Here is a 20661-nt window from a genome sequence, read left to right on the forward strand (position 1 = left end):
CAGGTCTTCTTACAGTGGCACAAGTGAATCCAGGTTGGTAGTCCTGCAAAGTGAATTTCAGCAAAAGTCATTAGCAAGACTTGATAAGATCCCTTCCAGTGTGGCTGCTGGCAATTCTTTCTCTGGAAGGTTTTCACATAAACCAAATCACTCATCTGCAGTTGGTGACAGGGCTGGTCAGGAGGTTGATGAAGAACTTCTTGTACAGTTCTAGGATACTGCTGTAAGAAATGGTCAAGTTCTTTGCAGTACCTTAGCATTACATCATCGGTTAAAGTTAATTCTTCCTTTGACACAGGATGCAGCAGCTGGAAGGGCCATGGATTTCACAGGGACTCAATTTCCTTGTAGAATTCAGCATGCTTCGCATGCTCATCAGAGCTAAATGAAGCAACTTGGGCCACTTAAGGTTTGTTTCGGCACAAATTTTTGAAATCTTATTTTTAAGGGCTCTGTTAACTCATTACGTCCGAGTGACGCCTGCAGGTGCATCTGCAGTTACCTCGTACTGCACCTCTAGTCATCAAATATTGCTTGTTCATATTTGCAATAATAATTCCAAAACCATGCCAGATACACAGTATCAGAATATTTTATTTTGAAGCATACATGATGGCAAACACAGCTGCATTGATATTTGACCTATGTCAGTGAGTATTTGTTAGAACTGTAAGGTGATAACTTTGTTTTTTAAAGGCTCAAACCACACCCACTGGGAGTAAAAGGTACACACTCAAAAGAGCTGTACCGCAGGGAATGAGTTAACCCTTTCCACCAGTCCAGATGATTGCAAATGATTGGGATAGTGAAGACTCAACTTAGTGTGGAATATCCTAGATAATTGTTTCATCAAGGAATTGTTAAAATGGGTTCCCTGGCCACTGTTAATAGTACAATGTACACCGAACCTAGAAATAAAATCATACATTAATTTCTTTATTACAGTGGTAGAGTCTGTCCACTGATCCAGTCAAGCTTCTACCCATGCAGAAAACATGCACACAGTTTTACAAAATATACCGTAAATTACGTATTCTCGGCATCTGAACAAAGTCAAGTTGCATATTAACAAAAGGTCTCCAAGGTGGTGGTAAGCACACAGCCTTAATATTTGCATTTTTGCTAACATTATCCTCTAAATATGTTGCATAGTTTATTAACGTAGTGAAGTATCAAAGAGGAGACATGAGGAGGCATACTAATTTCGAGTAATTTGATTAAATAAAACTGTCTTACCTGCGTGGGCTGGTAAATGAAATGCTCTTACCAGGTAAGGTAGCAAGGAGGCAGACACCACCAGTCAGCCATCCGGATGTCAACAAACCCATTGTTGGATTGACTGCATCCGTCTTTAAGCCACCTTTAAACTTCTCCCTGTGATCTCCAGCTTGAAAAAACTGACACTGTCAAATCAAACATGTCATCACTATTAGAGTTTTAAAATAGCATTACATAAAAAATTACTACAATTCTCTTCAATAATCTTCTTGGCAGCATAATCTGCCAAATTATTCCCTTGTCTTACATTGTCTACACCCTTCTGATGGGCAGTACATTTGATTATAGCCAGATTTCTAGGCAGTAAAAGGGCCTCCAGCAAATTGTTGACATATTTGTAATTTTTAATGTTAGTGCACAATGAGGTTAGAAAACCTCTCTGCCTCGAAAGCTGACCAAAATCATGTATCACCCCGAAGGCATAACGGCTATCAGTATAGATATTTGCAACTTTGTCTTTGGCTGATTCACAAGCTTTTTGTAAAGCTACTAGCTCAGCTATTTGGACATCTCAATGTGGTACGGCGGTAGCATTGTTACAATACAGCAAGAGGTTCTCCCGTTCTGTTCTAAGCTTGGCTTGGGAGTGCCTTCTGTGTGGAGTCTGCATGTCCTTCCCAAGGTTGGGTAGCATTTGAAAGACATGTGTGTGTAAATGGGCATGCCTTCATTGAAGGTTGGGTGTCGAGCTAGCACCTTGGCTTTTCGTAACAAAAAATCTACTGCCAATCATTAGCGGACCGGAATTCCACTGTGGTGACCCCTTACCGGGAAAAAGCCGAAAGACAAACAACAACAACTAACTCAGCTATTTGGGCAGAATGAACACATTCTAATCTTTGTTGAAGCAACACTGGTGTGCATTGCACACAACAATTCCTGCTGTCAGATGTCCCTTTCAGTTTCTTCCACAGGAACTACCCATGAATAATTCCAGTTCTGCATTTGGTATAGAAGTGTCCCTTAAGTTATCCCTAGGAGAAAGCAGATAGTCACACACACACACACACACACACACACACACACACACACACACACACACACACACACACACACACACACACACACACACACACACAAAATCATGCAGTTTACCAAATTCAGTAGTTGGTAGCATGGATGCAGGATTTAGAACAGAACAGTGTATGAAAAAAATAGATGGATCAGTAAGGTTAATTCATATTTAGTTAGACATGCAGTCGAGAGTGGCTGAGTTTTCATTCTAAGTAAGAGAAATGATACAGAATGAGGGACAGCTACTACAAGATCTTGCCCCAGCACCCGCAATTGGACTAAATTGACTAGAATGGTGTCAACAGCGACTGCCCAGAGGCAAGCTGGAAATCCCTTTGCAACATAATCTAGTGCTGTACTATAATAAGCTACTGGACTGTAGTTGTCCCCATGTTTCTATGTAAACACTCCCTGGGCAAATCCAATTCTTCCATGACAGATAAAAATGAAATTCTTTCCATAGTCTGGTAACCCTAAAGCTGGGGCAGTAGCTAAAGCTTGTTTTATATTATGAAATTAATTTTCCTCTTCACTATCCCAAGGGAGGGGCTCTGACATATCTGGCTTTAAAAGCTCTGTCAAAGGTTTAGCAATTTCTGCATAATTTGGAATCCACTGCCTGCAATACCCAAAAACAATCTAAGCTGACGCTGAGTAGTTGGACATGGTGCTTTAGCTATTGCCTCAATATGAGACGACAACACCTGTCTACTACCCTGAGATATCAAATGTCCAAGGTAAAGTACATGAGGTGATCATAGCTGTAATTTTTCTCTTGCCACCTTGTGTCCTCTTCCTGCAAGGATAGTCAGATCTGTGGTATCCTGCTAACACTACTGAAAAGAATCAAAAGCTATTAATAAATCATCTACATACTGTACTAACACAGACCCACCTGGAAATGTCACATCTTCCAAATCTTTCCTTAGAATTTGAGAAAATAACGAAGGATATTCAGTGTATCCTTGTGGCAACCATGCCCATTTGTACTGCTGTCACTGATAAGTAAAGGCAAACAAAAACTAACTTTCAGGGTGGATGGGTATAGAAAGGAATGCTGAACAAAGATCAATTACAGAAAAAATATTCTGCTGTCGGTGGCATGCAGCTATGTATCGTTGCTGGATTTGGAACCACAGGAAAAGTTGGTAATACTGCATTGTTTACAGCCCTCAAATCTTGCTCAAGCCTATATGTATACTTTTTTGGCTTTTTCACAGGTAGTATAGAAGTATTACAAGAACATTTAGCTTGCACTATTATTCCCTGTTGTATCAAAGACTGAATTACAGGTTTGATTCCCTGCTCTGCTTCTGGCTTCAGTGGATATTGCAGAACTCTAGGGAGAGGTTTTGTTGGATTTAATTTTATTTTTACTGGTTCTGCAGATTGTAATATACCTACTTCATTAGCATGTTTAGCCCATGAGTTTGCAGGTACCTGCTGTAGCAGTTTGTCAGTGATATGAATGCCTTCAAGAAGTTGTTCCTCAGCTTCTGCTAAGACTGCAAATACTGCCTTCTCTGATTCTGTTGGAACATCCAGATACACCCCTTCTGGTGTAAAGTAAATAGTACAACCCAGTTTGCACAGCAGATCTCTCTGTAGCAGATTCACTGGCACAGTTGTACTCAAAGCACAGTTGTACTCAAAGGAAAAGAATGCCTTTCTTCAACTGGACCTGTAAAAATCGGTATAGGTTTTGAGACAGGATATTTAACAGTAGCATTTGTTACTCCAACTGCCTTTACTTTATGCTTTGATACTGGTATTTAACTATCTGAAGCAACTTTCAGTACAGACATAGTGGCTCTGGTGTCCACCAGGAATGAATTTCCTTTTCATTTATTTCTATTTTAACATACGGCCCCTTTTGACCTATTGGCAGCAAAGGGTCAAGATTTAGTTTTGTTCCATTACCCTGACATAGTATGGTGATTCCTGGCTCCTTCCAATGTGAGGAGGTGGTAGAGGAAAAGCTGCATTATTATAATTTGGCTGCCATTCAGCCATGTATCTTGGACTCTCTGCATTCACCTGTGTAGGCATTCTCCTCTCCAATGTAACCTGTTTCTCTACAATTGAAGCAAGAGCCATCAGATGAAGCAGGAGGGGCACTGCCAGGTCATTAGTGCCAACCAGATACACTTTGTTCTCCTTGGCTAGCACTTTTACCAAATCCCCTAACAATTCCTCTCCCCTTTCCCCTGCCTCTGTCCCAACCCCGCTAGGCTTCTAGCTGCCTGATTTGTAAAGTTAACAGCTTATCCTCAGTATCCTTCCTCCATTATTCCTGATACTCACTACAGTGATTTGCAGCACTTAATAAAGACTCTAAGCCCTGTCCCTGACAGTCTATGAGCACTTGCTTTATTTGATTTTGTACAGAAAATTGCATTTCCTGCACACAAGCTGATGCAATAGCTGGTTTAGCTTGGTCTTCTGGATCTGGTATCCCTGAATGTGTAGCAAATACTGCTTTAAGATGACTCAACTATTCTTCAGGGGCTTCCCCTTTATTTTGTTTACATGCCTGTATCTTAGAGCAGTCAGTCCAAGCTTGACACACATCTGCAAATTTGTTTAACAATGGTGCCTTTTTGTCTATTAGTGCACTCCCTGTGAGAGTAAAATCCATTACTTCAGACTTTTCTAGTAACTGCTTTCTTATTTTATCTGAAGTAACTACCCTAAGCAGCTGATTTTAATCTGTCAAAATAGGATTGTAATATTCTATTATAGTTTTTAATTCTTCCCTAAACATTAAATAATCATCTCTAATATTTAGAAAACTTTAGACATAGTATGCAAAGCAGTAGGGGGTCCAAGGATGATGAACAAGTTCTCTATTTTTAGCCCCCAGAATTTCCCTGAAAGGTGCCAAAAGATCCTCTCCAAAGGTCACAACCTCTTGTACCCTATCATGTGAACATGTGTGATGAGCTACTGGAGTGTCAAATACTAATCCCCTGTTGGAGAAGTAGAAGCTGTTTGAGACGAATGGTAAGAAGAACACCCCCACCGACTGCAGCTGCCTGTTCAGAAAATGAAGATCGAACAGGGCAACTAGTCTGAGATGTAATAGTATTATCCTGTCTTGCTGTCCACTGGACAGTTGAGAAACATGTAGGGGTCTAAGAAAAAGCACAATCTTGTGCGGGAAGTACCCATGCCAGTGAATATGGGTTTGGGGGTGCAGCAGCTGCTGAAGGATTATCATCTTCAGAAGTTTAGCCTTTTGGCCATTCTCAGTTTATTCCAAACCTGCTAAGACAGGATAAAGGGATCTCTTCTTAGTGGTCTGTACTGCCTTCTTAACCTCTTTTACTTGTTGCAACAGTTTTTATTAGCATCCTGTAACCTCCTTAATGCTGACTCTTTTTCCGTTTTAAGTGCTTCAGTGTACCAAGAATAAAATACTACCTTTTGTTACCCACTGACTTTGTTTTTCTTTTCTTCCAGAATACCTTTCAATTTCAACCACTCATGCAAATACTTGCAACTTTCTTTACTATTATTATGATACATAAAATATGCAGGTGTTCCCTTTTCAGGGATTTGATCTTGCTTGCTTATCTGACTCCATTATCCTTTTTTTTTTTTTTTTTTTTTTTTTTTTAAGACTTACCTTAGAGAACCTGGATACTGGCAGTTCAGGGGAAAGGAAATTACTTTATCAATCCACATGCCATTCAGGGTTGGAAGGGTAGGAAATCTGTCATCATGCAATGACAGAGGAGAGGTTTTGATCAGCCTTTTACCACAACATCCTCTTGCTTTCAACCTGTCATGAGCTCAAAAGTTACAGCTCCAGTATTGCGATCAAGATAATGGGGCATATAGGTACTGTGTCCAGAACTGACCACTCTTTCAAACCCTCTGAGGAAATTTTCACACAGTCACACCTGGACTTAAGTGAACAACACACACACCTATGTCCCAACATTCTATAGGGACATGAATTTGAATTAACTCTGCACACCTATGTCCCAACATGCTGTAGGTTGATGAATTTGAATTAACTCTGCATGCACACCTACATCCCAACATGCTATAGGTCATAAATTTGAATTAACTCTACTTTTAACTTTTCTCTTTCTCTCTCTGTCTCTCTCTATCTCTCTTCAATCATACATTACACAACAACAGCAAAGACATAAGTCATACATTAAAGCAGCACAAAGCAAAGTCATACCTCTTAACTTTTTATTCTAAGGGTACTGCCCTTGACACAAGGTGCCTCCTTGTGTTAAATTCCCTTCTATTTTATAGACATATACATTAATAAACTTGTCCTTAGTTCTTGTGGGGTCCTCCCACTGTAATCTTGATGTTACCACTCTCAACACAAGGCAGTTCCTTGTGTTAATTTTCCCTTTTTTTAATATGTGCATACACATTAATAAACGTTTTTCTTATTTCATGTGGAAACCACCCATAGACCTAACAAGCAACTCAGTCATTCAACAAACAGTAATATCATATACTTTTAAAACAAAGTCAGTCATTCAACAAAACAGTACACATTATATACTTAAAAGCAAATTCAATCATTCAGCAAAACAATACACATGATATACTTAATAAGCAAATTCAGTCTTTTAACAACACAATAAACACATTGCCAGTATTACTTTTAACTGTAGTTTCATAAAAGAGAGAGGAAAGAAAGAAAGAAAGAAAGAAAGAAAGAAAGAAAGAAAGAAAGAAAGAATGAAAAGGAAATAAACATTTTTCCCAAATACATTTTCCCATGCCATTTTTTCATCTCTAACCTAATATGTTTGCAGACCCTGAATACTTAAGTGCCTGATCTCTGACTATTTCATACAAAACAGCGTGGAATTCACATTACAACATTCTGTGCTGAGCCCTTATAATTTATTCCACATTGCTCTGCAGCAATACCAAAGTCCATATTACAAGCATGGCACCAAAATGTTAGAGTGCAGTTAAAATATACATAAATAACATTAATTACCTGTTAGCCTTGACTCAAGAATAACTCTTCAGGCTGTGCAACTCATTTCTCCCCTTTATTTAATAATTCACAGTGCTGGGAGACTGCCTAAACAAAGTTTTCAAATCAGTCTCACCAAGCAGCAAAAATATAATTTTTTTATACTTTTCCTTATCAGTAACATGCATGCAGAATTCTGATGTTTCATATTAGTTAATACATAGGGTCTCTGCAGAACCTTGTGCTTCTCACTTAGTGCTGCATGTGAACACATAACTATGTTTTAGTAACAATTATGTTTTAAAAGCACAAGCCACCTGCCCTGGCAAACTATCTTGTGTTTCCCAACCTTGTATCCTTCAGTACCAGTTCATGCTGTCTCCCCAACATTCCATGTAACTAACTACCCATCCCAGCCACTGAAAGTCAGAGCTGACATAAAACAAAATCTCTTTCACATTGTGTTATTTCCTCCCTTCCTGGGCATTCCAGACCCAAACTAGATCATAGTAATATCTCTTAGCCCCTTCAGTACTTTCTTTACCTTCAGTCATCTGTTAGTACACTTGCAACTTGATATTAGAATGCAGCTGTGATTGTGAAACACTAAGAACTACAATAATTATCTGTGTTTTGCATAGCTTATGCATCTATGCTACATACTATTTTAACATAAGCAATTATTAAATGCTCTGTTTAGTTCATTTGTGAAGAAACTGTAAGTTAATATACATTTTGTGAAGAATAATCATGAGAAATGCATTTTTTCTCTAACAGGACCAAAGTAGTTTAGGTTAAAATCACCTAGAAGGTGATGTGATAGTAAGAATAAGAGACTTAAATTTGATAAGAAGGGTACAGTAAGAAGGTAAGTGATGGCTATTAAAAGGTAGCTGTATTTTCAGGATGAAGATTTTCGATTAATCCTGTCTGGTTCAGTATATGGGGAGGCATTTGCTTGAGCAATGACAGTCGGTTTAATGTGTCTTTTGCCAGGTCTAGCATCTTGGATTTATTGGTTGGAGAGGATTAGGTACTGAAAATTAAAGGTGGTATATCTGAGCATGTTTCAGCGACACCTGTGATGTCAGGGGAGTGGGCTGTAAGGTAGGTTTTCATTTGGTGAATTTTATTAGAGATATTTTGAGCATTAATTAATGTACAGGATAGGGTAGAGGTGTGTGAAAAGTTGTGGGTGTAGTGTAGTGGGAGGGATATGGATTGGACCCAATGACTCTAAGAAGGAGCATGAGCAAGATGGGAGTTAATTTATATATGTATTTAGAAAGTTTGATGTGGAGATGTTAATGTTTGGTAGGTTTGGAGGAGATGAGGTAAAGGTGTGTGTGTGTGTGTGTGTGTGTGTGTGTGTGTGTGTGTGTGTGTGTGTGTGTGTGTGTGTGTGTGTGTGTGTGCGGCTGGGGTTGTGTGTAAATGGTATGTGGGGAATAGACTGTGCAAAAGAATGGGGTATGTCTTGGAATCCAAGTGGGAAATTGTGACGCTTTGCGACATGATAGTGAACTGAAGGTTGAGAGACGGGTAATGATGGGGTTTCATAAGGCATAGTGTAGTTAGTTGCAGAGGGGGAGTAAGATGGTGAGGTGGAAAAGCATTCTACAGGGTAGTGGAAGGGAGGGAGTTCTAAAAGTGAATGGCAGCAGTCTAAGATGGATGGACAAGACTAGAGAGTCTATTTGGGAAGGTGGATGGACTGTGTAATGTGTTGCTTGTTAGTCATTTTATTTAAGGGTGGGTGCTGGAGAAACTGTATGGAAGTTTAGCATGGGTATATATCACATTAAGGTGGTTGAGGAAGTGGATTGTAAGTAGTTTAGTAAGTTCATGTCTACCTTTAATGGGTGGTCAGACATTAGTGGGAGGAGGAGGGTAGAGACAAGAATGTTTAAATTGGAAAGACCAGGGGGTAATTTGGGATTTGAGGGTGGGTGAGACATTTGCCTAACCACTTTTCTTTCCCACCAGTCCCTACTACAATTATCAAATAACTTCTTCCAAAACTAAAACCTACCACAGCTGTACCTGACTACCATCCAATTGAGTATCATACCAATGCAGATGGTGCCATAATGTATCATATTTCCATTCTGATAAATCAGTCCAGCTCTGAAAATATTTTCACACCCATATGGAAACATGTTTTATACTACCCTGTACAAAGGATGTACTTCAGTGGAACTCTCTAACTTTAGATCAACAGGCATTCTATCCCCCAATATTTAAGATACTGCAGACGTGCACACATGCTCAGCTTCTCAACTATTTATCAGAAAATAATCCTCTCTCTGCTATCCAGCATGTCTTTATGCTTCATTATAGAACAACTACTGTTCTGCTTCATTTCATCTACAGTAAACATAAAAAACTGCAGTTAATATAATGTCCACACTTTTCTTTGCCTTATCTAAAGCCTTTGATGCTGTGTCTGATGAAAAACTCTTACTCTCTATTATAAGACTAACAAATATCTCACTACATTGGTGCCTTACTTACCTATGCAACAGGGTACAAATACTTAAATAAAAGCATAACATCCCTACTTTCCTCCCAGTAAAAAAGTAGTCCTACAATATTCTGTATTAGGTCCCTTGCTCTATAATCTCTGTATTAATGATCTTTATACTGTCATCTACCATAGCGCAATAGGTTGACTACTCTACCCTTATATGACATGTAAAAACACTAACAGAACTTAAACACATAACCCAGCATGCATTCTCCTCTGTTGAATCTTGGCTAAACAAATCTCAAATTCTACTAAATCCCAATAAAACAAAATTAATATAATTTACTCCCAAACCCCTCTCAAACCAAAAGACATCTTTTACGATCACATTTACTAATGACACTAAGACTGAGCAAGTTCATTAGGCTAAACTCTGAGTTGTCATCAAAGATGACTAGCTGAAATTTGATCAGCACTTTAACCAAGCCATAAAGAAAACAAACCAGAAACAAGGCTCTTTCACTGTCATAACATTATCATCAACCCCTTTTCTCCATTTTTTTCTATTTGCTACATGGGGTCAGGGTGTCATGTCAACTGTCACCATATCTCTAGATTCAATGCCACACTCCTAAATTCTACTACAGTCATGCCTGACTGTTGCAGGTCTTCTCTCACACAATCCACTTTGCTGGACACCATAGTTTCCTTTTGTCTTTTCCTTTCTGTCTCAAATCAGTTTCACCAAATTACTTTCTGACTTTCTGTACATATGCCCAAGCAACCATAATCTGTTCTGTTTGACCTTCTCTGCAATTGGGGCTACTTTGGCTTCTGCTCTTATGTCCTCATTCCATCATCTAACCCACAGTGTGCATCCTACAACCCTTCTCAGGCACTTCATTTCCATCACCTCTAGCTTCTTCAGCTGCTTTGCCTTTACTGCCCTGGTTTCTGTTCCATACAGTAGTAGTACTGGCTGCATCACTGTTTTGTAAACCTAAATTTTCAGAATCTTTGGCATGCTTCTGTCATACAATACCCATGACACTCTGTGCTAGTTGGTTGCAGCCCCTCTGATTTTAGCTTTGACCTCCTCATTAGGCTTCCCTTCTTCTCAACCATCCCTCCCAGATACCTAAGGCTGTTAAATTATTCCACTCTTTTTCCTTCTATCTCAATACTCAGATTCTTCTGAAGTCTCCCATTTGCTGCCATTAAAACGGTGTTATCTGTACTGAGTGTCCTCCCATGTGTCTTCAGTTTTTCATTTAATTTCCCCATCCTTTGTGAAAGTTCTTGCTCAGAGTCTGCTTGTAATGCCACATCATCTGCATACAACAACTTCATTGATTTTCCCTTCTCACCTGTTTGCTAATATAGTCCATCAATAGTATGAACAGCAGTGGGCTCAGAGCTTAACCCTGATGCACACCCACTCCTGCTGAGAACCCCTCTGTGAGACTGAATACTGTTCTTACTTGTGTCATTGGGTCCTCGTACACAGCTTGCTCTAATTTTAACAATGTTTCTTGGACTTCAAACCATCACATCTGGACTGCCCAAATCAGCTTTCTTGGGACCTTTCCATATGCCTTCTTCTAGTCTAGGAATGTACATATGGACTCTTTCCTCAACTCTAGCTTCTTCTGAACTATCTGTTTCATTGCAAACATCAAGTCAGCTGTGCTACATCTTGATCAGATTCTGAACTGCTCATCTCCCATCTTATTTTCTGCATATCTGTTTATCAGTCACCTACACCAGGACTTTCATGCAGTGTGACAGTAGTCTTTTACCTCTACATTGCCCATAATTGTAAATGCCCACTTTGTTTTTGAACTCTGGCACTAGTATTTTTATTCTCCAGTCATCACTGGATACACCTTTCTGTCTATACTGCTTGTAGTACCCTCGGGAACTATTTTTCCCCTATCTCACCCAGCATCTTTATTATATCTGCTGTGATATCATCTCAGCCAGCGACTTTCCCTGACTTCATTTTCCTTAGTACTGTTCTTACTTCTTCAAGGGTGGTCTCCTTCTCTTTATACAGAGTAAAATCATTCCTCATTGATGAAGACAGTTAACATATAGCACATACTTATTTACTTACTGTCTTCTGTTCTGTATGCTTCTCCCATTTTCACTAACCTGCAAGCCACTCTGCTGGCAAATTTAGAACAATATTATAAAAAAAAAAAAAAAAAAAAAAAAAAAACAGATTTGCTACAACCCATTAAAACTGGTTACACCACTATCTAGCACTCAGTGAACTTAATTGGCTAGAACTACCATACTACCAGTCTTTATCACAACTTACACAAAATCTTGCTTAAGCCAGACAACTGTCCAACTGTTAAAACAAAAAACAACAACAAAAAATCATAAAACTGTATTCCCCTGAAAGATAACTAAGATCAACAGAGAAATCTCTACTCACCCTAATAAAATCTTATAGTTCTGCAATGGGCTCCCTATATTCAAACACAATTTCAAAAATGTAGAACTCCATCCAGCTAACACTAAAAACAGACCAAACATGGAAATTCCTTCAAAAAACAGTTAAACTTTCACCTAAGAGAAAAAAGGATCTTTTCTTACATATCACCAGACATACTGCCATAATACCAATATATTTAATCTATGCTTATCTCTAGAATAGCCACGAAAACCAAGAATAACTGCAACTCTTTCTTCAACTATGCTAATAATTTAAGAACTACCTTCCAACTGTGTACTGAGCTACTCCACAATAATAATATACTCTCTGACTCAAAGGAAATAGCTAGAATCCCAGCTAACAAATTTAGCGGATATTTTACTCCAGCCATCATTATAGCAGTCCCACAGATTCCACAATCCCAGTAATCCCCCTTAATTACTATGGAACAAGTCCTCTTAGCCCTTTCAAGAAATAAGACTACTTCAACCATGAGCCTTGACAACAAAGCAGGTTGCCTGATTATCAGTGTCAAACATGTCCATTTTGAACATTTACTTAAAATCTTTTAATTTATGCCTGTCCACTGGTTATATTCCTCAAGCCTGGAAAACAGCTATTGTAATGCCATTACCCAAGAGTGACCCACCCACAGACCCTGGTAAGTATAGACCCAGTAGTCTCACTAGCCTCACATGTAAAGTTATGGACAGTATTATTTTAGACTTCATTGATCTGGACATTAAAAAACTCTCAGCTCTGGACCGTCATCAATTTGGCTTTATCAAAGGAAAGTCATGCGTCTTTAACCTCATTAATTTCTTTGAAAAACGTATCTGATGTAATGGATAGTGGTTATGCAATACATAAGGCAGTTCTGGACCTGGCCAAGGCCTTTGATACTATTCCCATGCAAGCATTATTGATTGACTTGTAAAAATTAATATAAATCCTTACATTGTGCAATGGATAGCTAACTGGCTGTCTTACCTAACACATGTAGTTAGAGTAGCAGTTGACACTTCTGAATGTAACAAATTATCAGTGGTGTACCAAAGTGCTCAGTTTGGGCCCTCTCCTATTTGGCATATATTTCTCACACCTTCAGGTTAGCACTTCTAAGTTTACAGATGACTGTAAATTGTGTGATGTTACTTGATGTTCAACCAACTCACAAACTGGTCTATCACAGCTTAACCAGTTATCAATTTATGCAAGAACAATGGTCTCAAATTAAATGTAAACAAATATAGCTTAGTTAACTTTGGTAAACAAAACATTTTCACTTACCATATAGGAGATGCACCTCTCTAATCAGATACTGTTGTAAGGGATCTGGGTACTCTTGATAATTCCATATCATTTGACCATCATGACTCCACAGTAGTTTTGAAAGCCTTTTATATGTCCCATATAATTCCCAAAGACATCTGCATGAGATCCAAAGAAGTCTTAATTCCCCTTTATTCATATCTTATCATACCCATTAATGTATATAATGCACCTTTTGGCATGTAAGTATTTATCTAAATATATCACACAACTTGAGAGATCTCAAAGATTCATAACTAAAGGGATTCATAACTAAAGAGATCAATAGATTCAAAAATCTTAGTTATCAGAAGAGACTACCAGCCCTATCTCTGTACTCAGTCTCTTACAGACTTCTCCACGAAGATCTATGTCTAGCCTTCTGCGCCATAAATAATCTGACCCTATTTGATCTCATATTCCTTTGCAGAACTAATGGTACATCAAATATTTAGTTAGAGGAACTAAATCTGCATCAGCAGGTAAACAAGGCACATCGGCATGATAAATTCATATCCAAGTGTACCCCATCACCTCTGGAACAAACTTCTACTACATGTCTAGCAGAGAAGCATCCTTGCCACCTTCAAGGCAAACTATGGAATTGGGTATCCAGCCTCAAATTCTCTCCTGGTCTGTCTTGCCTTGTCCTCTTTAAGCTTGGCTTGAAATGGTCAGTAGATCAATTGCCTACTATTTACCTACGAACCTATAATCCTGAGTTTACTCCTTTTGTCACTTTTAATTTATCATTTCAGTAATTTCCCCTTATTCTCAATTAAGGATATCATTCTTACTGTCACTGTCTTCCTAATGCATTTTCCTTTCCTCTTAGAAGTATTTTTTTCACAAAAAATTAGTTTACTACACCAAGGGACTATACTGAGACTAATGTATTTCCATAAAGTAAACATATTGCTGTTCATCAACCGTTCTCTCTATAAATATCAACTTTTCATATGTATGTGATACCTATGTTATATGTGGATTCTTGTACCATGTATAATGCCTGATTTGTTTTTAATATTTTCTGTGCATAAACATATACTGTATATAATTATTTAATTCTTTGTTTAAGCCTTCATGATTGTTTTAATGATTGTGCAATGTATGGATCATTTCTCCCCAGGTCTCTGATGAAAAGAGCTTCATGCAAAACACAGTCAAACTATCCCCATAAACAATGTAAAAAAAGTATTAAATAAATAAAGTGGGCCATACCTCCCCCAGCTGGAATAGACCTGTGAAAGTATGTGTGGTGGTTACAAGGGATGTACAGCTCAAATAGTGCAAGAAAGGGTCAGATTAAAAAAAAGGAAAAGAAAAATTTACTAAAACTATGTGACCTTTAATGGTTAAACCTATGGTGCTCACCTTCAAGATCAGAAAAAAAGTGTGCAAGCTGAGTATCTGAATGTCCAAGCCAGTAAGACTAAGTCACCTTGCAGGTTATTGGGTAAATACACCATGCTTCTCTGGGTAAAGAAGTCTGCTATTAAAATGCATTTTGCCAAGACAATGAGTAAGGAAGCTTGTATGTCTTTACTGCTTTATTTTAAAACATAGAATAGTGTTTCAGTATTAAATGTAAACAGGAGAACACATGCCTTGACATACTTTTCCCAACAGCCAGAACTTGCCTTTATTTTCTTTAGGGTAAAGCTTGAGTTACTGGTAAATTAAAAAAAAAAATGAGGGTCAGGACCAGTCAAAGATTCCTTCTGTGCAGTAGGTAGGTAAGGCTAGAGGAAGTGCCAATAAGAAATCTAAGGGGGTCAATTAATGAGAGAAAGTGTTTACAAATAGGTTCATAGGTAGGTACTCGGCTATCTGCCCGAGGGCATTTATAAGCCTAGCCAGAGTGTGTCAGCTTTCACCACCCCATTGATTAATTAACTGATCCTCTGTCAAGCAGAGCCAATGAAGTGATCCCAGGGATGTATTTTCTGTTACCCATCAACTCATCAAGGTTTCTCTTGAAGAGTGTTAGTGAAGGGCTCTGCCTAATGTAGTTTGGAATTTTGTTCCAAAGCGTGGGCCGTCTCTGTGACAGGAATCTATCCCTCCAGCATGTTCTATTTATTGTTCTATATGAATTATTTTAGGAAGGGAGAGAGTTTAAGAAGATGCTAAGATGAAAGTGGAAGAAAGATTGTATTACAGAAGGTACAATTGTCATTATATTCCTTTCCGTTATATGCATCATATTCCTCTCAGTGAAAAACACCTTACATTGACACAATGCTTAAATTCAGATGCAGTATTCGAATTATTAGTTATTTTAAATTGTTACAGTATGTAATCCTTGCTTCACATTTAACATGTGGTAGGCACAACTAAAACAATGTAGCCTTTACTAAACCCTGTTGCTATCATTTTGTAACAATCTAAGTTATGATGTCAGCCATGTGTCATTTTGAGATTGTGTTTCTTACCTCCTGCAGAAGTAGTCTTTCCACCCTCATGTTTGTGTGATTTCTACATGTCATGAGGAAGCACTGCCCAATATATACTTGAAGAAATGTTGCATTATGTCTATCTTATGTGACCACGCTCTCTCTGTGCATTTGTTGTGGACCCATAGATGTGGACTACACTCTACATCTTCATCTGTGCTGCTATATAATGTATCTGCTACTACCTGGGGAGATATGTTACAGTTTTTATGACTGATGACCTCTTTGACATTGTAGGTTGTGAACAGTGTGGTCATTATGACAGAGGCAGAAGCTTCTCAGTACAGATGGATGGACTGCATTCTTCAGGACAAGGGATTACTGCAGTGTCTGAGTGCACACAGCACAAAGTGCAACGTACACCAGAAATTTTCAAAAAACAAGTCAGGAACCAAGCAAATAGCTGCACCTTCTTTATTGTATACTTCTTCTGGTACCTCAGCTAAAAAGCCTTCAAGGAATAACATCATAAATTATTGCAGCCTTTTTTAAATCCCATCAATTTTATATGCAAATGCAATTAATTCACCAAACATTTAATTAATAAAAATCACCACCCGAGCTTAATGACACCGTTCCTTTGAAAAGTGAAGATTAACACATTGTAAAAACACACAGGTTTGCCCTAAACCTTAAACTAAATACATAATTATAAACATTCCTTACTTTAATCGACAATACATTTATTTAATACATTGTATAACTAGCTCACCATCTTCATTAGTACTTAGCAGCATTTCTAATTTCACATTCACATTTCAGCTACATAAACATATACATAGACATCTGAATAATAAATAAACAAATAACCTAACATTTATTATATTCATTAAACATCCCAATTTAATTCCAGATTCAACCCACGTGGATGCAAGGTTCCTAAATTAATAATGTTTCGCTTCCAACTTCAATAATTTTTAAATAAATTCCCCTCCCCTCATATTATTAACTCCAAAGGGTCTAGCCAGACCACTAAAAAAGAAACTATCAAAATTTCCATCATGGACAGAACAAAAATGATGGGCCACTGGGCTCTCTAATCTCAAATTCCTAACATCACCCAAGTGTTCCAATATCCTCAGCTAAGTGTTCTGCATGGCACTAACTTTGATACGTCTAGTATGCCACCTGTTTGTCTCAGTAAGGTTCCTGAAGATAGCATGCTAAGTGCTACATAGACCTAATGTCCACTGACAGATGACGTTAACAGAGTACTCCTGATCCTTTTAATGGCAATACATCTCAATATGTACCTGCATAATATCTATATCAACTTAAAAATGGTCTCTTAGCTACTGTTTGGTTAGCTAGTAGTAGATGATATGCTGTGGTACCACTTTTGCTAATGCATCTTGTTACTACATCATGCTACTTGCTAAAAAGGCAGCAGCAGCTATACAAATTAAGTACTGCTGCATGATCATTGCTGTAATTCCTAGCATCTTTACTTCTTTCAGTTCTGCAGATCACTGCATTATTTCCTCTTCCGGTAACACGCAATGCGTTGCACCTCTATTGCACTCTTTATCTATGAATTATGGCCTGCATTAGAGGCACTCATTTGCATATCATTATATACATTTTAGACTGTGCATAACCATTATATTGTAATGAATACAACATTTTCTTGACCGCTCATTAGAACATTAGCTAGTGCTATGAATAGCAGCGTGTCTGTGTGTGGCTGTTTCACATATAACAGCATGGTATGTACTACTCCACTTGAATATGAGAACCAGCACTAGTCAATTACAACAGTTTGTGAAATTTTCCTTCTAATCCAAAGTGCGCACTACTTTTTCTCTGAAATCAAGATAGCAGCAAATGCATCAAATTACAATTAATGCCTTCCTATGGTATCACCTTTTCAAAATCAAATGCAGGATCTCTCACCTTTTATGACACAGAAATTTACAAAAAATATCCAGTTATTGTGTTCACTACACTGTCTGCCTATAACTATACAAATGCACTACACTTATTTATAAATATTTTACATCTAAATCTCTCACATTAAAAGAAGATCCAGATGGCTGATAAAGTGAAAAAGTTATCTGGTCATACAATATATGCTTGAAATTATATTATAACAATTTCATTTTAAATTAAATGGAATGCTTTCAATTCAGAAATGTCCATAACATTTTAATTGTTTAACATATTTTTTTCAGAGAAATTTTGTACTAAAATCTTCAGGTCAGGTTTCTATGTTTTTTCTCAAATTTGTTTTTTATTTTTCAAATACATTTGAATGAATTCCATAGTATTTATACATAAAATCTTAAATAAATATGCACACTATTTACATTATAACAAATCTTAATGTATACAGTTACTTTATAAGTATGTCCAATCCATTATCAAAGTGTCTGATCAATTATTGTTTAGTGTCAATCAACGATAAGACTTTTCCCCAAGGGTTGTTGATAAATGGCTTTGGATAAATTCTTAGTTCTTTAATTTTAATTTCCAATAATGCGGCTTTCTTCAGTAGGCTGTAGAAGTCTTCCAAAGTTGGTAGTGTTTGTATTCCATCTTCTTGTTATACACTTCCTTGAAATTGCAAGTATAGTCCATACTAGATACATGTTTGACCTATTCAAATGATGACCTTTGTTCACATTTAATAATACAAGAGCTTTAGTTAAATAAAATTATTAATTAAATAAAGCTTGAAGAAAGTTATTACCATTCCAAAATGGCTTACTTTTAACACAAAGAAAATGTGGTTCCAATCTATATTGTGTACTTGCTCACATCTCCAACATATTCCTTTTATGGAAGAACTAATTTTACTGATACTCTTTGGGGTTAAGAATGCTCTGTGCAAGCATTTACAATTAAAAACTTTTCAGTATTGTGTAAAGGATGTATATTTTATCAATAATAAGTATTTGTTTTAATATCTTCAGTTAACTGTATTGAGTGTCCTTTTGTTATATATTTCAAATATTAGGTTTTGGGTGTTGTTTTATAGTTTAGCAATATTTTGTAAAATTTTGAAATACTGTTTCCCATGTCAAAGTCATTATATATGATTTCATATATGTATTTTGTAAATTTAGGTATTTCTTTAAATGAAGAATTGTTAATTATTCTACTTAAATCTTGTGAATATGACAGAATACTCTGTAAAGTTAGCCAGTCCTGCTGTGGAATTTTGGATGTTGTTTTTATTTCTTGCATATATAAAACTTTTAGTTCTTTGATTGGACCAAGAAACAAATCCTTTCTGTTCCCAGGAATTAATAATTTCTCTATATATTTTATGTGGAAAGCTCTTTGTGACTATAAATGGTGTTAAAAAATCAAACCAGATTTTTAAATCTATATTTGCGTTAATCATTTTCCTAAATGAGTCAATGTAATAATTAATAATACGAGTTTTAGTGGGTTTAGTTATGTTATATTGCATATTAATACATATGTGCCATGGCAAATTGTTTTTAATATGTTATTTTAATTTTTTTTGTAAATCAAACTCATTTACTGATATTACAGTTAGGAATTCTTTCCAATTTGTATAGTAAATTGGACTTATCCAATCTGAGATTGTTTTAGATAATGATGCTTTTATATATGTTTCTATATCAGCAAAGTTTAATCTTTCCTGTTTCCATGATCTGATATGATATATTAAAGCTATTCTGTTTCTTCTGGGAAACCATAAAAAATTTATTAGGCATGACTTTATTTCTTTAAGTATATACCTATCTGGTAACAGTTGTATTGTCAAGGCTATGTGTAGGATCTTGGGCAGTAATACCATTGTTATTAACTGTAGTCTATCTTCAAATATTAATATTATTTTGTTTCATTTTTCCACAGAGATTTTTATTGTATTGAGGATATTATTGTAGTTTTTTGAGACTAATTCATTATTATCCTTACATAACTCAATTCCTAGATATTTTAAGGTAGATTCTTGTTTCCCTATAATGTCATCCCCCTTAGTCTGAAGTTCTTTTTTTATTTAAAAATAAAAGTTTTGATTTATTGAAATGGAGTCCTGAAGTCATGTGAAACTTGTCAATTAATATATCTAATTCTTCTAATGTCTCCTTTGTATTAGATAATGTTAGTAATATTTCATCAGCAAATAGCATTACTTTAGAATGTTATTGTTCATAAATATCTATTTCTTTGATTTTTATATTGTTACGAATTGAATCTGCCAATATTTCAATAGCCAGTGCAAACAGAATCAGTGACATGGGACATCCTTGTTTAGTGCCTTTTGTTATATGTATAGATTCAGAGGTAAAAGGACCTAACTTGACATCCGCTAAATTATTTTCATATATATTCTTTAGGAGATGAACAATGGATGCAGGAAATTCAAATATCATTAGGATTTTGAATAAATAGTCCCAATTTAGGGAATCAAAGGCTTCCTCTATATCTAAGCCAATTATCAGTGTTTCTTTAGTTTCTTTATTAACATAATCTATAAGAGAAATTATGCTTTTAATATTGTCATGTGTGTGTCTATGATATATAAATCCAGTTTGATCATTATTTATTGTTTTGGATAGTGGTATTTTCATTCTGTCAGTTAATATTGTCATAAATATTTTATAGTCATTATTTAATAATAATATATGTCTATATGAAGTACAGAGGTTTAGGGATTTGTTTTCCATTAGGATTGGTGTGATTAAGAAATATTTCCAAGACAGTGGTTTTAAAGCTTGTGACTGAATTTCTAATAGAGTTTTATCGAAAAGGGATA

The sequence above is a fragment of the Protopterus annectens genome, chromosome 4.part0 (genome assembly GCF_019279795.1).
Source record: "Protopterus annectens isolate FY-2018-M chromosome 4.part0, PAN1.0, whole genome shotgun sequence".
Lineage (NCBI taxonomy): Eukaryota > Metazoa > Chordata > Ceratodontiformes > Protopteridae > Protopterus > Protopterus annectens.